The following is a 12,322-nucleotide window of genomic DNA, read 5'->3' as shown; positions in this document are numbered from 1 at the left end:
CTTAAAACACAAAGCATCTTATAAATAGAGTATGTCCCACAGAAGTTAATGCTGCCTGCGCTGTTGGACTCATAAGCAATCATACATGGCATATAAAACTTCATGAAATAATTGCATTCTATGGATATAAAATACTACGCACCATCACACAACCATAGAGTTAAGAGTTCAATGTGAGTGTCCCATTTACAGCAACTCTCTCTCATCACCTGTCAAAGCAACTTAGTATGTTGGGACACCAAGTATAGGGTGCTAGATGGGTAAAAGCAGAGAACCGTAGAGATTTAAATGGAATAATGAAACTAATAACCAGTCTTCTGTATGTACTCAGATATTTGTATACCAATGTTGACAGCAGCAATATTCATGAGAGCCAAAATGTGGAAATAACCCACATTGGAAATACTCGCTGACCAATAAATGGATAAACATATGTGGTGGCTACACAGAGTTGAACATTAGTAGCCTTGAAAGAGGGATAGAAGTCTGTTCCATGCAAGTACCACATGATTGAACCATGAGAATATTGAACTAAATGAAATAAGACAGGCACAAAAGAACATATGTTGTATTATACTTGTAATCATACTAGGCACCTAGCCAAATTATAGAGAAAGAAAACAATGATGGTCACCAGGGACTGAAGAGAAAGGAGAATGGGTAAGTTTTGTTTTATGAGTACAGAATTTCAGTGTGGGAAGATGAAAAAGTTTTAGAATAGTTGGTGATAATGGTTACACAACATTATAAATATAATGCCACCAAAACAAACAACTTAAAATTGGTTAAGATGGTGATTTTATTGTATATTTGAGCACTAAAAGAAAAAAAAAGATCTTCCTTTTGTTATCATCACATTCCAGGAATTTTGAGAAGTTGTCAAAATTCTCAATCCCCCTAAAAATCTTTTTTATACATTTTTATTATAAAAATACTGTACAGAGGGTTTACAGTTACATCAGCAAGGTAATGAGTACATTTCCTATCAAGTATTACTCTTGAGATGTAAAAAGACAAGATAGATAGATAAATACATACATACATACATACATAAATACATACATACATAGACAGACCCATGATATATAGGATATATATATATATATATATATATATATGCATATACCACCAACTATTCAGGAAAACAATACCTGCTTTTTTTTCTGAGTAGATTGTTTTGGAACCCACTTGGTCCATGAATCAACATCACCACTAATCAAACAGAATTTTTTAGTTGCCATTCTATGAGAATACCATATAACCCTGTGACTATATGATTATATCTATACTTGTGCATATTTTATATTGTTTTATTTAATATTCATTTGTGTCCTCCTTAAAATGGCATATTTTAATTATTACTTCTTAATAAACCTTGTATATTACATAGAAGTCAGTTTGGAGGAAACACAGCTATACTGTCAGACTCCAACATATGTAGATTCAGTTACATGTGCTTATTTTTGAGAGAAAATCCATAGTAGCCAGAAACAATTCCTCATAATTTAGACACACTCTTAGTCTCTGGTACCTTTGGTACCACAAATTCTGATATAGACATTAGATTTGAGCTTGGCAATAATTTAGTGTCCATAAGAACCTAGAAATAAAACAGATTAACTCAATTTTAGTAATTAAATTTATGGTAAAAATTCTGCTCCATAAGTACAGGTTTTTATATATGTATATCTATTTCACCATTGTTACAGAAAATTATGTTGAAATATTGTAGGATGTGTTGACAAATGATCTGCCCCAGGTATGAAATACATTAAATACATCAATGCCTTAACAAATGCCTAATGAATATGAGAGTGAATAGCAAACTCAAAATGCAAATAATAATGTCAAAACTATATCACCTAATAACCATTTGAAGTAAATAAATCATGCACTTTGGGAGGAAATTATTTTAAAATCTACAGAAATGATATCAGATGACAGATCTCTATGACAATAGACACTACTTGGAAAACACCTCAGGGAAATATCATTTGAGTGATTTTTCATTTCCTTTAGTCATGTAATATACATCTAAATTATCAATCATGTTAGTTCTCTGTCTCTGCACTAAGGAAAATACATACATACATTCACACACCACATACATTCACTCACACAAATTTTTCTTCCAATGCTTTTTTAAAATCTCATCCAAATTACACAATTAATGTTTTAATGCCAATTCTATTTCTCATCCTAATGACGATAATGATGTTGTCAATGCTATGGGTCAATTTTATGCCTACTCACAGGAAAGAAGAAAATTGGGGCACCACTGTGAATGTCAGGCCACCTCCTCATTCAATCAATTGAGACAATCTGTAAAGCAAAGTGCTGGCTTTTGTTTCACCTTCTTGAAGCATGTGAAACATTATATGAGCTCTAATTGATTTTTCTTCTTTTTTGGAATCTTCTGTTAGGAGTGCCTTTGTGTTGTATACAGAGCACATAATTCACTTGTTTCATTCTCTTTTATGGTTTCTATAAGCAGTTAGAAGTTACTTAGAGAAAGAAGCTCCCAGAAAAAGTAGCCTTCAACTCTGAGACTCTATACCATCATTAAAGAGGCCAAAATTCATTCTTCAGGTTGTGGACTGTGAATTTCAAGTCACTGTATCACCAGGAATCAAATATCCATTCATAAAACAGTATGGACTTTTACCTTAAACTGCTAGAGACAAATGGATAGCCACAAACCCCAGTCTTCCTAGGTTAGATATTGATTTGAAGAACAATAAGGTAGGCAGAGCTGGGAGGGGATTTGGCTGGGAGGGGATTTCTTCAATTGGTAACCTACTGTGACCCAAACACTGAATCACAGAATGGTTTATTTTGTTTGGATCTGTTTTGTTCTTCAAGAACCACAAATGACACTATTTTATGTAAAATTAAATGTACTCACAGTACTTGTGGTGCAATTTAAATATGTTTTCAGTGTTTTCCTCCAGAAATTCACAGAGTGTAAAATGATTTGCACAGCTTGACATTCCTTTTTATTGACACAGAATTAACTCTGCTGACTTGATAAAACAAAACTAAATTAAGCCAGAATTACATTAATTTTATTTTATTTTCTAAATAGCTGCTTCAGCTAAGATAGCCTTAGTGGAAATATCCATTTTATGCTTTATTTAACTCTATAGAATTTCTCTCTCATTTAAGTCTAAGTATTAAACTGCTTCATCTGGATTTTTCTTTTGTTGTTTACTTATTAGTTTGCCAAAGAAGCAGCTTGGCTGATACTTTCTGGTTTCTTTTTATGCATTCAAAGCTTCTGAAATGCAAAGACCATTTGGATTGGCCAGACCCAGAACAAAAAAAAAACATATCTTATTGCAAAGCTCTTATTTCTCCATTTCCCTTTGGATACAAAGAATTCTCATAAATGTATTACCAGCAATTCAGGTAAACAACTCATCTTTTATTCTGAGTAAAGTGTTCTTGTTGGAACCCAGTTTAGAATCTTGTTCCATGATTCAGCATTATTACTAATCAAACCAGGGGGATTTTTATTCAGTATTTGCAAGGAATATTGCATACTAAAAGCAGAATGCCTGGCTAGCTGTTGTTGGCTTCCAAGGACACTCAGTGCCACACATTCACATTTATTTTTAGATCTCCATTATCACACAGTGGTGCATGACAAATAACCACAAAATATTACTGCTATACAACAATTGTGTAGTGCCCATGCATCTGGGGTGGTTGGCTAGGTGTCCCTCCTGCTCTTTGCCAGCTGCCAAGTCATCTATGTTGTCTTTGGCTAAGGAGAGCAGTGCCACTCAGATCCTACATTTGCAGATTACCACACACTTCACAATGTAAACCAATTTATTTTCCCAACTCTGTAGATCAAACACGTGAGTTGTCTTCATTGGATTTTTTGCTCTAATTTTCTTACAAGCTATTGGTCAACTAGGCTCTTACTATAAGGCTCTCAGAAGAATGTACTTCCAAGCTCCTTCTGACTCCTGGAAGAACCTGTTTCCTTTTAGCAGGATATTTTCTGCTAGTATGTTATGATTGCTTAGCAACTGATTGTTTCACCCACATAACCCAAGCTATTCTCCTTATTTTAAGGTCTGAAGAATCAATCTGAAAAAATCTATTTTGCTACATGACATAAAATACCCTCCAGTCCCAGAGATTTGAGTGTGGACCCTATTGGAGGGCCATGGTATCCAATATGGCCTAGCCTGATGACTTGAAGAGGTGTACACAGGAGAGAGGATAAGGCTACTCACTTACATACTTTTCAGCATCCAATGACTGAGGAAGCCACTAGGTATTGCCTAGGGTGGGAATGGGGGACACTACACAGTTAGATGGCAAAGGATGTGGATATGAGACGGCAAACAAAAAGAGTCCATTTTCATGGTCTACCATAGACCCACTAAAGATAACAGTGATACAGTGTTTGGTTTGTTAGTTATCCCTGCACACCAGGTGGTAGACAAGAGTAATGTCTCTACAGCCTAAAGGATGGTCACAATGCAGAATCCACCACAGTTTCCCATTAACCTAGCTGAGGGAGTTGTTCATGGTGTTGAAAGTGTCAACCATTTTGCTCCTCACTAATGTGAGGTGTTAAGTGAAGTTCAAACCAAATACGTAGGCCTTTTCTGTTCGTAGTTCATGCCTGTAATCTTATCTACTCAGGAGGATGAGATCTGAGAATCATGGTTCAAAGCTGGAAGTAGAACTGTGGTTCAAGTAGTAGACTAGGCTTAACATATTAACTTCAGGGACAGAATCCAGGCCCCAGGACCAACACACACACACACACAACACACACACACACACACACACACACACACACATCCATACCTAATATTCTATGCCAAAAATAGCCCTAAAGAATTAATATACCTATACAAGGTAAGTATCATTATATCTCCCACAATACATACTTTGTATACACAACACATATACAAATTGATGTTATAAAACTTAAGCTCATACATCTAGAAAATGGTAGAGTCTGCTTATAGACTTGGAATGTTAATAGGTATTTCATAAAATGAAGGTTCTATATTAGATTCTTGCAATTTATTTAAAGTATCAGACCATATTGAGTTACAGGGGGAAAGTTGTAACAGCAAATTTAACTTTAAAGCATTTACCCTAAAGGCTGCGGCACAGAACAAAAGCCATACCTACAATGGGTGGGGTTCAATTAATCATCATGTGCTGAATGTATACTATGTATAAAGCTCTAGTGTAATGCTCTGGGACTTTTAAAGAAATGTCACTGACTTAAGCATTGCTAAAACTTCAATAAGAAGGCCTAGTAACAACAACTATTATAGGGTAGTAGCTCAATAAATGAGTGCTGATTGGCCAAGATATATATAAACAATACCAATAGTGATACTATAGCATAAATGTCACATGTATAAGGGTGACAGGGATTCACATCTGGGGATATAAGCTCCCCTTCAGAGAAAGTGTGTAAGGATATGGACACACAAAAAGTCTGAAAAGAAGACAGGGTTTTTCCAGAAGAAGCTTAAAATTTTCATTCTGTAAGCAACATGTTTAGAGACTGGTGTTACATTTGTGCCTCTCTTCATTTATCCATCTGCGCATTCAGTCATTCATCCACTTGAAACATTATTAACTGATTATTAGCCTTTATCTAGGTCTTGAGGTTATAGTGAAGAATGATGGGTTGAAGCAAGATGCGGGAGGCTCACATCTGTAAACCTAGCTACTAAAGATTGTGAGGTCTGAGGATCAAGGTTCAAGGCAAACCAGGGCAGAAAAGTCCAGGAGACTCTTATCTCCTATAACCATCAGAAAAAAAGGTTGGAGTTGGGGTTTTGGTTCAGTTGTTGGGGCCCCGGCTTTGGGGGAAAAAAAAGCTCAGAGACATAGTGTGTGGGAAAGGGACAGACATCATGCAAATAAACACACCGCCAAATTACAGATTGTAGTCTTACTGAGCAAACTCGTTCTGTGAGAGAGAATAGTAGGACAGGAAGGACCTTATTTTACACTAATTACCCTGGGGTTCCCTGAGAGGGTTATTTTGGCTGAGATCTCAGGCATGAGCAGTCAGCTGTGAAGAGAGCTAGGGTATGGCAGTTCAGATAAAGAGGATTGCTGCTGCAAAGGATAGAGAAGCTGAGAAAGATACTAACTAATAATGAGCTGGGCGAGATTACATTATTGGAGAATGGAGAGATGGAAAGGACCAGACAATGTTACCAGCCTGCAGAATATCCATATTTTGAGTGAAGGTAGGGAGGAGAAATCAGGGACAAAGACTGAAGATAAGGAAAGGGAAGAAAATAATAGAGCACCACAGTAGTCAGGAGGGCTCAAGGTGTTTTTGTTGTTGTTTTGTTTTGTTTTTTAGGAAAAGGAGGCAAATTGACTGGAACATGCCTATTAGCTACTAACCTAGATGTGGAGAGAGAAGAAGTGATCATTGATTCAGGTAACACTGGAATTTTCAGTGAACTTGGACAATTTCTATGGAATGGCAGGGATGAATAGTCCAGCAGAAGTAGAGTCATGGTAGGTGATGTGCATATGATCTGAATGTTGGTATTTCCAGTATTTATTTGTTGGAACCTACTGCTCAATAGGCTGGTACTATGGGAGGTAATGCAGGCATTGGATCTCTGCTCTCATGAGTAGAATTAATCTTGTTATAAAGGTTGAAGGGAATTGTCTACCATGAAGTGATGTAAAAGGTGGCATCTTGGATGCACAGGCCAAACCCTACTAGACACTGAATCTATTGGTATCTTGATCTTGGACTGGCTACCTCTCAAAACAGTGAAAGATAATTTTCCACTGTTGCTAGATTACCCAGGCCCATGTATGTAGTTCGGGCTACCTAAATGGACTGTGACATCTATTTGAGTAATTTTAGCATTGTTACATCTGTATGTTCCTTTAACCCAGAACATTTCTCAGTGGAACCCTAGGGATGCTGAGAAATTATTTTCAGGATTGCTGCTCTACAGGAAGAAGGAAAAGTCATTTCCACTCAAGCAGTTCTGTTGTTAACTAACTTACCTATTGGTAAGTTTCAAGTGAAACATTCAGAGAAGATTTAAAAGCATCCTCCTTGAAGATGTATGTTTCTGAGTCCCAGGCATCTTTTCTTCCCCCATTCTGATCTCTTTAAAAATTGTCTTTTATAAATTATTATTTTGTATAGTTGTTATACAGTTGTTATAGTTACATGAATCAGTACAGTTCTTTTTGAACCAAGTGTCCCCTTTCATTACTCTCTCCCAGTCTTTCCCTTCCATCCCCACCCATATGATATCCAGTTCATTTTCTACAGAGTATCTGGTGAGTATAACTGTTTTATTTGTTCATCTTTGTTCCACCCTTTATGTGCCCTCCCTTCTCCCAAATACAAACAAAGAAAAGAGAACAAAAACAGCAACGATGGCAACTAATGTGTGTCTCTTGTTTCCTTCTTTGGAGTTCATTTCATAGAATATTATTTTATATGATCAGATAACCATAGGTATTGAGCCTTAGTCAACTACTCTTATGCTTAGCCTCCTTTGCCCTCTGTATGTTAATGACTAGAGTCCTATATAATTTATCATGTCCTACTATTATTTCTTATATATATTTTTATTGTAAAAATACTGTACAGAGGGGTTACAATTATATGAGTGAGATGAGTACATTTCCTTTGTTTTTCTCCTACCGACAACCCAGCAACCCTCCCCCTCCCCCCACCCGCCGCCAAGTTGTAAAGCTCATGTTCAACATAGTGTCTTGACATCTCATTGTTTCAATAGGCCAACTTGTATCCTTATTTCAGCATTTTGTTATTTCCCTTCCCTTCCCCAAATTAGAAAAATGTATATACAAGATACAGGGCACAGACTTCAAATTCAGTGAAAACAGGGATTATGCCATGGGGGAAGAACATACAAAAGAAACACATAATAAATTATAAATACATTAAAACAACAGCAAAAAAGATTAAACCTCTTGTGTCCCTATCTTGGGGTTCATTTCGCTTAGCATCATCTTATATGGTCATATGTATATAGCTTTTGACCTCTTCTGCTTGTCCTAGACATATACTAGTTATTGCAGATAAGGAAAACCACAGGACCTATGTTTCTTTAGGCCTGGCTTACTTCATTTAATATAATTTTTCCAGGTCTTTCCCTTTCCTAACAAATGGGACAATGCCATTCTTTCTGATGGAGGCATAGAATTCCATTGTATTTATGTATGTTATGTATGTGTGTGTGTATATATATATATATATATATCACATTTTCTTGATCCATTCATCTACTGAGGGGCATCTGGGTTGCTTCCATATCTTAACTATGGTAAATAATGCTGCAATAAACATAGTTGTGCTGGTGGCTTTAGTATAGCCTTGTTTGTGATCGTTTGGGTAAATGCCCAAAAGTGGGATTGCTGGGTCATAGGAGAGCTCTATGTGGAATCTTTTGAGGAACCTCCATACTGCTTTCCAAAGTGGTTGAACAAGTTTACACTCCCATCAACAATGCAGTAGGGTTCCCTTTTGGCTACCTCCCCTCCAGAATCTGTAGTTATTAATCATTCAGTGTGTTTACTTGTAGTTCTATAGGCACATTCTAGTTACCTCAAATGTGGGAAAACATACAGCCTATGCTTCTTTGGTGCTGGCTAATTTACTTAACATGATTTTTTCCAATTCTTTCCATTTCCTTACAAATGGTAGAATATCATTCTTTCTGATGGAGGAGTAGAATTCCATTATATACATACACATACACAAACACACACACACACACACACACACACACACATCACATCACATCACATTTTCTTGATCCATTCATCCACTGAGGGACATCCAGGCATCTAGCTTGATTCCATATCTTGGCTATCAGAACAATGTTACAATAAACATGGTTGTGCTGGTAGCTTTAGTGTGGCCTGGTTTGTGGTTCATTGGATAAATCAGACATCTTCTTTAACAGGAACCACAACCCTACTAACCTGTCAGGCCTCAGTACCTCAATGGAGATACCTAGCTCCTAATATTGCCCATTGATGGCACTCCAGTTTTGTGTTTAAGACTATGCCATGCTGATATCTGCCTATCTGCATGATGCATATAATCTATGCCCCTAAATTTTCATATTCATGGTCTCTATAACAGAAATAACACCCATCATTTTCTTGATTGGCTATTTTCTTTTTTCTTTTCTTTTTTGTCATGCCAGTCCAGGGACTTGAACTCAGGGCCTGGACACTGACCCTGTGCTTTTATGCTCAAGCCTAGCACTCTACCACTTTGAGCCACATTGTCATTTCCAGCTGCTGCTATTGTTTTTCCTTCTCTTCTCCTTCTCCTTTTACTTTTCTCTTTTTTTGTAGTTAGTTGGAAATGAGAGTCTCATGGACTTTCCTGCCTGTGCTGGCTTCAAATCAGTATCCTGAGATCTCGCTTCCTAAGCATCTAGAATTATAGGTGTAATCTTCGTGTAAGTCATCCCACCAGTACCTGGATTGACTGGCTATTTTGAAAGCTATTTTTCTGTCTGAATGAATAATATAATCCACCTATCATTTTATTTAGCTGAATGATTGATTGCTTATACTTCTTGGATTTTTCTTAGTTATTTTTCCCATTGTTTCTAGGCTAAAAGGAAGACATTGATTTTTACTGTATGCTCTTATTTGAGTCCCAAGAATAACTTTATCCTTCATGTTATATCAGGAGGTGGGCTAGGAGTTAAATAATGCATAATTGGAAGCAGAAATTGGATGAGCAACTCTCCATCATTAGAAAAATTATTTTGTGATTGTGTATGTGACAGAGGTGGGAAGATGAAACAGAGAACATACTTGTGCATAAGGCTGGAACAGTGATCTAAGTGAGGTAGTAGAATGGCCTAATTAGCAGAAACATAAGGAAAGTAAAAGAAAGAATTCAGAAATACTCCAGTACCTAGAACCTACAGTAGACATTTCTTCCTGGTACAAAGGATAGTACCTCATAGCCCTGTGAAAGCAGATGTGTCCATTTGCCTCAACTAAATGCATTGATTTATTTCAACTGATTTGAGGGAAAGAATGAGTTTTAATTTCTAGGCAAAAGAGGTAAGACTGGTAGGAAGGCCTTTATCCTTCAGCTTCCCTCATTGTGTAGTATTTATGAGAATTACAAAAACAGAGCTACCAGAGAAAAATTCTGAGACTTTTTATCAGTAGAGTTGTCTAGAAGAGCCACTCTAGTAGCCATTAAACATGGTATGTTACACTAAGTCACTCTTAGTAGGTAAATAAGGGAAAAGAGAGTGTGTATATATAATCTAGCTTAGCCCTGATAGAATTATTTTACTTCTTGGCTAAATAAGACTAGGAAAATAAATATCACTACCACATGACTATAAGTTAGCCTTGCCTGACTTTTTTTTTCCTCAGAAAGCTGAGTGCATAGTTTTTAACAATGCCCTAAAAAAATGAATCCTCTGTAAACATCTACCACTTTAGAATGCTGTATTATGTGTCTCCTCACTTTTCTCAATACATCTCTAATTTCTGACATAAGAAACTCTTTACATATTTCCAGGATTACACCTAATAATACCTGAGAAAGAGATTAAAAAAGAAAGAACCCATGCCTTGCCATCCTTCCTTGGTTTTTCCAGCTTCTAATTGTCTTTCCAGTTAATGTCACTAACAAGTTCTTTGTTAAAGTCGTTTTAGCAGGAAGAATATATTATCATTGAGCAATAACATAACATACAGCAGCATCTTGACAGATCCTTCCCAGAGAACATTTTTTTCTTTTTTTCATAGGCAATGTTAAATAGCTTTTCATTTCAATGCACTTTGTTGCACGATATTTCAAACACTAGAAAATGCTGGTATTATACATTAGAATTATTTTCTAAAATATATCAACATATTGTCAAATGACAAAATGTGCAAAATAAAAACACATTATGCCTGCCATGGTAGGGATAATGCTAAATGAAATGTTGGAATAAAACAGGAAAAATCAAACCTATAATTTATTTTGATTGCCATTTGCTAATATGTTTTCAAAACATATATAAAATCATAAACCACACTGACGAGTTAGTAGATAAGGTTGTTTAACTGAATAATTATCTAAAGGCAATTGCATCATTAATGCACATAAATTCAAACCTGCTTTAACAAGCATCTCATTCTTTTTTTTAACCTTTTTTAAAATATAACACTCCTTCTTGATGCCATACAAAAATACCACAAGGTTATAGTTTACTTCTTCCTGGCTAAATTGACTATATGAGGTCTACTAAGAATTACAAGGCTGTATATAATTTTCACACAACCCTGTTATTTCCATAAAGAGTATAATCTATAATAAATAATTATAGTATTGATAAGACAAAACTGTAAATGTGTGATTTGAAAGTCCTTCTCAGATACAGTAACCATAGACATAGCCTTCATTCAGCTCTTTAAACCTACTAATTTCTCTGTGTGTGTGTGTGTGTGTGTGTGTGTGTGTGTGTGTGCGCTTGATTGGAGATAAAAGACTCAGTGACTGCCTTGCTTTGGTTGACTACAAACTGTGATCCTCAGATCTCAGCCTCCTGAGTAGCTAGGATTATAGATAGACATGAGCTACTGGCACCCAGCAGAAGTTAATTACTTGAAACAAATTCATGACCTTTATGTCAGTTGGTTCTGCAACTAGTAAGGATTAGCATAGAATAGAACACCAGACTATATACAATGGTGGTTTCTTCCGCAAAAAAAAAAGAGCCTGCAATTTGTTGGATGAAATCCAAGCTCTTGGTATGCAAAATATTACCCACAAACCCTGAGGATCTACATCAGCTGGGGCTTGAGAGACAGCTCTAGGATAGTTTAGGGTCACACTTCAGCTTTTTATTGGATTCCCAGATGATTCTTAAGAGAGGACTAACATCGAGTTCTACAGAACCTAAATAAAACCTTCTAAATAAACTGTTGCTTCTAAATAAGACATTGGACCAAGTAAGAATCAATGATTCTAGATAAGTACTGTTGGGAACTTTCTTAGGTTCGGTAAGGTAATCTTACTCCAACTTTGCCATCTTGGTTTTTATTCTGGGAGTCAACATAATGCTGGTGGGGCTATTTTTCTTCTTGTTGAATCAGTCATGGACAATGAAAGTAACTGTGAATATAAAAGGAAGGGAAGAACTCATCGGTGTTGCTAAAATGCTATATTACCTCCGTATTCTGTGATTAGTCTTTTGGGTTTTTATTCACTGGTGTATTAATTTAATTTGTCTTATGGGCATGCATGATATACCATGCTCTATGCTGGGCCCTTGGAACATGGAGA

At 36.3% G+C, this 12,322-nt stretch overlaps 1 long non-coding RNA gene across 1 annotated transcript; it reads left to right on the top strand.

The window, feature by feature from the left end:
* Positions 1-3,312: 3,312 nt before the first annotated feature.
* Positions 3,313-7,295, top strand: LOC105981354. Its single transcript, XR_001174815.1, has 3 exons — positions 3,313-3,408; positions 6,365-6,445; positions 7,258-7,295. It is a non-coding gene; the product is annotated as an uncharacterized LOC105981354 (long non-coding RNA).
* The last annotated feature ends 5,027 nt before the right edge of the window (positions 7,296-12,322 follow it).

This window comes from Dipodomys ordii, unplaced genomic scaffold, assembly GCF_000151885.1.
Source record: "Dipodomys ordii isolate 6190 unplaced genomic scaffold, Dord_2.0 Scaffold12, whole genome shotgun sequence".
Classification (NCBI taxonomy): Eukaryota; Metazoa; Chordata; class Mammalia; order Rodentia; family Heteromyidae; genus Dipodomys; species Dipodomys ordii.
This window is presented reverse-complemented; position numbering and strand designations above follow the sequence as displayed.